At 42.9% G+C, this 5,558-nt stretch overlaps 1 protein-coding gene and 1 pseudogene across 15 annotated transcripts in view; both read left to right on the forward strand.

The window, feature by feature from the left end:
• Positions 1-5,558, forward strand: part of nrcama (neuronal cell adhesion molecule a) — a 1,100,153-nt gene that overhangs the window by 557,336 nt on the left and 537,259 nt on the right. The window lies entirely within an intron of this gene.
• Positions 1-5,558, forward strand: part of LOC116673021 (plexin-B2-like) — a 279,884-nt pseudogene that overhangs the window by 116,933 nt on the left and 157,393 nt on the right.

Genomic DNA, 5,558 nt, shown 5'->3' on the forward strand with positions numbered 1-5,558 from the left:
AGAAAGGGAAAAGAAAAAAAAAGAGAAACAAAAAACGGAGGTCCCATAAGGTCTAAAGACGTGTTTACAGAAAAACGGGCCAAGTGTCTAAAGACGTAGAAAAAAAACGGAATGTCCTCCAAATGTCTAAAGACGTAGAAAAACAGAGTCCAAATGTCTAAAGACGTAGAAAAACGGCAACATGCTGTATAGGACATGCAAACTATTTTTTGTGTATAAATCAGGTGTAGTCCTTAAAATACTTTTATATTGGAATAAATCTACTTCACATACATTTAAATTCATGGTTTGTTCCGTCTTGTGTCCACGGTTTAAAAATGTAGATGTTACAATGATTCATGGTGTGTTTTTGTGTAAATTTGGGTCCCGGGGAGACACCAAATTTCTGTTTTGGGTCTTGAGTTGAACAAGTTTGGGAACCACGGGTTTAAACCAAAAAGTCCCAATCAAAATGTTTTTAATTAATCAAATACCATCAAAACATCAATAATAATCAAATAAAGCCAACATATCGGTCTTACAGTAGACTCCCAGAATGGATGCCTTTGGCCCTCATACACAACACTGATAAGTGCTGCATGTGTGTGTGTGGTGTGGTGTGGCGTGTGTGTGTGTGTGTGTGTGTGTGGTGTGTGTGTGTGTGTGTGTGTGTGTGTGTGTGTGTGTGTCGTGTGCGTGTGTGTGTGTGGTGTGTGTGTGTGTGTGTGTTGTGTGTGTGTGTGTGTGTGTTGGGGGTGTGATTCTGATGTGGGGGTGACACAAAGCAGAAGAAGTGAGTCTGATGGTTTGTTTTGAGACGAAGACGAGGAGAGAGAGAGTTGTTTTGGGAATGGGTCAAGAGGAAGTAAGGGTGTGTTTTCAGTGTGTGTTTATTCTGTGTGTGTGTGGTGTGTGTGTGTGTGTGTGGGTGTGTTGTGTGTACATGATGTTTCACAGCTGAGACCGTGTTGTATGGGAATCATCTGCTCTTTTGTGTGTGTGTGTGTGTGTGTGGTGTGTGGGTGTGTGTTGTGTGTCGTGTGTGTGTGTGTGAGGTGTGTGTGTGTGTGTGTGTGTGGGTGTGTGTGTGGGTGTGGTTGTGTGTGGTCTGATGTGTGTGTTGTGTTTGTTGTGGATAGCTTAATTCTCAGGATGCCGAAGCAACAGCGCCGCTAGTGCCTGTCTTAATGCCTAAATCCTACACAAATAGGCCGCACACACACACACACACACACACCTTTTAGTAGTGTCATGTTCTGACATTCTATCTCATGTGCTCCTTTAGTTGTGTATCTTTGTAGAACGCGGGGGGGGAACCGTGAACTAAAAGAGCTGAATCGCTAGATGTGATTTTAATTCATTTTCATTGTATTTGGCATGACTGATCGGCCCTTTCACATCACAGACCCAGAAGCCCTTTCTTTCCACAGGAACAGGATGAAGACATGAAAGGGGACGGGGGGGGGGGGGGATGACATTGCAGCACCGGGCCAGCAGGTTGTGCGCCCTGCTCTCCAACGAGCTAACCAGGCCGTGAGTGAAAGGGACGATCATCATGCCAAACCCACGGACATGAAATTAAGCAACATTTAAAATCACATCGAGCGATTCAGCTCTTTTAGTTCACGGTTCTCGTTATACAAAGCTTACACGAATAACAGGGGCAAATGAGATAATGAAAAAACAATGACACTGCTAAACGTTGTGTGGGTGTGTGTGTGTGTGTGTGTGTGTGTGTGTGTGATGTGGTGTGGTTGTGTGTGTGTGTGTGTGTGTGTGTGTGTGTGTGTGTGTGTGTGTGTGTGTGGTGTATGTGTGTGTGGTTGTGTGTGTGTGGTGGGGTTGTAGGCCTATTTGGAGGAATTTAGGCACTAAAGACAGGAAATAGAGGCGCTGTGCGTCGGATTCCTGAGGAATTTAAGCTATCCACTGACACACACACACCCACTACACACAAAACACACTGACGCCGCGCACGCACGCACATTCTTAGCCCTTCATCTAAAATAAGTTTTAAAAAAAGTAAATAAAGGAGAGATATAACATACAATTTCCTGTAAACTAGTGAAAGTTGAGTAAGTAAAATAGTAAATTAACCATACATCTTTCTAACAAGAAATTTATAATAGTTAAAAGCTGTGAGTTTCGCGTCTCTGTATTGCATAAAGCAACTTTGTCTCTGGATGGGGCTGCTGCTGTTTGAGGAATTTCTATTGCACATGACAGTGTGTGATTTTGTGTGTCTGTGTGTGTGGTGTGTGTGTGTGTGTGTGTGTGTCTCTGGTGTGTGGGTGTGTCTGTGTATCGGTGTGTGGGTGGTGTTGTGTGTGGTGTGCTGGGGTGTGTGTCTGTGTTTCTGTGTGTCTGGTCTGGTCTCTGTTGTGTGTGTCTCTGTTTTGTGTGTGTCTGTGTATGGTCCGTGTGTCTCTGTGTGTGTGTGGTGTGTGTTGTGTGTGTGTCGTGTGTCTGTCTGTGTGTGTGTGTGTGTCTGTGTGTGTGTGTCTGTGTCTCTGTGTGTCTGTGTCTGTGTCTCTGTGTGTGTGTCTCTGTGTGTGTGTGTGTGTGTCTGTGTGTCTGTGTGTGTGGGCGCGCGCGCCAGACCGAGACAGTGTGTGTTTTGTGTTTTCCTGGAGTAGAGGTCAGCCGGAGGGCTCCCTCCAGTCTGGACCTGCTGCGTGTGTCTGTCCTCCGTCGGCTTCGTTTCTATGAAAAATCTGCCAGAAATGGAGAATAAATCAGGATTTACAGTCACAAAAGTCACAAAAACGGTCTTTTCTGAAAGTTAAATCATAGGCAACGGGCTGCACTGTATTAGGAAATGGTCTAATTGCGATTAATTTGACTGATATTGAGATATGAGTCACGATATTGGAGGGAATGGTTGTTTTTGTGTCATTATTCTCATTTTCATTGAAAAATATTCAAATCTGAAAATTATTATAGAGTGATTATTTGATGAATATTTATTGTCTTTTCATGTTTGTTTTTTTTAGGCTATAAGCCTACGTCCTGATGATGGAAATTAACATTGTGTCGACTGATGTTTAGCCATCTGGATGTTTAGGTGTTGGATGTTAGACGCTGGAACATATGGACACACTCAACGCAAAACACACACACACACACACACACACACACACCCGATTGGGTCCAGAAGCTATAAGGTCTGTGAGGATAGTGGAGACAGACGTGGACCATTCTGCTGGATTGCACCGAGGGCGCTACAACATTGTCAGAAGTGCTGCCAGACATACTTCACCCCCCCCCCCCACCATACACACACACACACACACACACACACACACACACACACACACACACACACACACACACACTCACTCACACTCTCGCCTCACTAGCTGCTTTGCTGCTTGTTTGAGCGCGAAGTAAAAAAGGCGATGCTCGTTTGTTTCTACAGCACGAGGTGGAAAGTTACTAAGTACATTTACACAAGTACAAATTTGAGGTACTTTCTTTCCGATTCAACTTTATATTTCAAGTAGTTGTACGTAGTTGTAGGTACGTAGTTTTACTCCATTACATTTATCATCCCCTTCCTGCCCAGTGCAAACCTCGTATCTCCTCGTATGCTGAATGGTTTTGATAAACAAAACAAACATCCTCCTCCTCCTCCTCACGCTAAATGAAGTCTTTAAGAAGCATCTTGAATCAGCTGGAAATTCATCCTCACAAATTTTTCTTTTCATTCAGACCTTTATTTAACCAGGATAAAAAACTCCTTGAGATTAAAAATCTCTTTTACAAGAGTGTCCTGGCAAGTGGCAGCAGCACGTTTCAGACAGAGACACTTACATGTAAATACAAAACACAACTTTCACTATATTCAAACAACAATGTCATCATAAAATACCTGGGCTCTAAATCAATTAAAAACAGTGACATACAGAATGCCCTTCTGTAAGGTCCTTTAACAAGCCTTAAAAGAATAAAATGAGACCAACTCCTTCAAATGGAGTTCATTTTGAAGCTGATTCCATGCACATGGGGCTGCAAAATTAAAAGCCTTTTTGCCAAAGTCAGTGCGGGCTTTAGGGACTGTCAATAAAACCAGATCCTGTGAGCAGGTGACATGTCCCTGCAGACCTCGGGACGATACAAATCTGATAACAGGGCTGTGGTTTTTTGACACCTTGACGAGTTTTCAAGCTTTTTTAGAGGTCTGTGGTTCTCACAGGACCGCGTAGCTGCACTCATACTGTATGACGACCTTATAGAATATGATGCATTGCTGCAGATCTAACCTAGCCCAACGGTATATAAAGTAGGGCTGGGCTATAAGGAGAACATTTAATATCATGACATTTTTGACCAAATACCTCGAAATTGATATTGTAGAGTTGACTATTGGTGCTTTCACTAAATATTTACACTATGAGATTTCTGATAAATAAACATCAGTAATATGGATATAATGACTTAGTGGGTAAAGATAAATAATAGAACAGTGACAGTAAAAGTCTGGTAAGTTCAGAAAATGACATCACGTTACTGTAATGCAGCCTGTAAAACCAGGAAAAGACACCACTTATGCCAAATAACAATATTACAATATATCCCAAATCTAAGACAATATCTAGTCTCATATCATGATTTATATGCCCCAATATAAAGGAGTTAAAATTAGCCTAAATGGGGCGCCTGGGTAGCTCACCTGGTAGAGTGCACACCCATAAAAAGAGCTTTACTCCACCTAAAGGCCTAAAATGCCCCCCAAAAAATAAATAAATAATACATAAAATTAGCCGGCTGGCTAACACTGGCACATTTACAAAAATAACAATTAATGTGTGTTGTCCTTTTTTATAAAATAAAGAATAAAAGAAAGAATTTACTTTAGAGTAACGGACATTACACCAAAATTCAACCTGCTACGGAAGCTGCTGTGGATCAAAATGAACGTCAGGCTCATTCTCACAGAACAGGGACGCCTATGTTAATTAAATGTAATTAATTCACAAAAGGGGCCAGAAATCTTGTATTATCAGAGAGAGAGAGACACACAGAGAGAGACACACAGGGACACACAGACACAGAGAGACAAAGAGAGAGACACAGAGAGAGACACAGAGAGAAACAGACACAGACAGAGAGAGACAGACACAGACAGAGAGAGCACAGAGAAAGACACAGAGAGACACAGAGACACAGACACAGAGGGAGACACAGACACAGAGAGACAGACACAGACACAGAGAGACAGACACAGACAGAGAGAGCACAGAGAAAGACACAGAGACACAGACACAGAGGGAGACACAGACACAGAGGGAGACACAGACACAGAGAGACACAGACAGAGACAGAGACACAGAGAAAGACACAGAGAGAGACACAGACACAGAGGGAGACACAGACACAGAGAGACAAAGAGAGAGACACAGACACAGACAGAGACAGAGACACAGAGAAAGACACAGAGAGACACAGACACAGAGAGACAGACAGAGAGACACAGACACAGAGAGACACAGACACAGAGAGAGACAGACACAGAGAGAGAGAGAGAGACACACAGAGAGAGACACAGAGACACAGAGAGAGAGACACAGAGAGAGAGA

This window comes from Etheostoma spectabile, chromosome 23 (assembly GCF_008692095.1).
Source record: "Etheostoma spectabile isolate EspeVRDwgs_2016 chromosome 23, UIUC_Espe_1.0, whole genome shotgun sequence".
Taxonomy (NCBI): domain Eukaryota; kingdom Metazoa; phylum Chordata; class Actinopteri; order Perciformes; family Percidae; genus Etheostoma; species Etheostoma spectabile.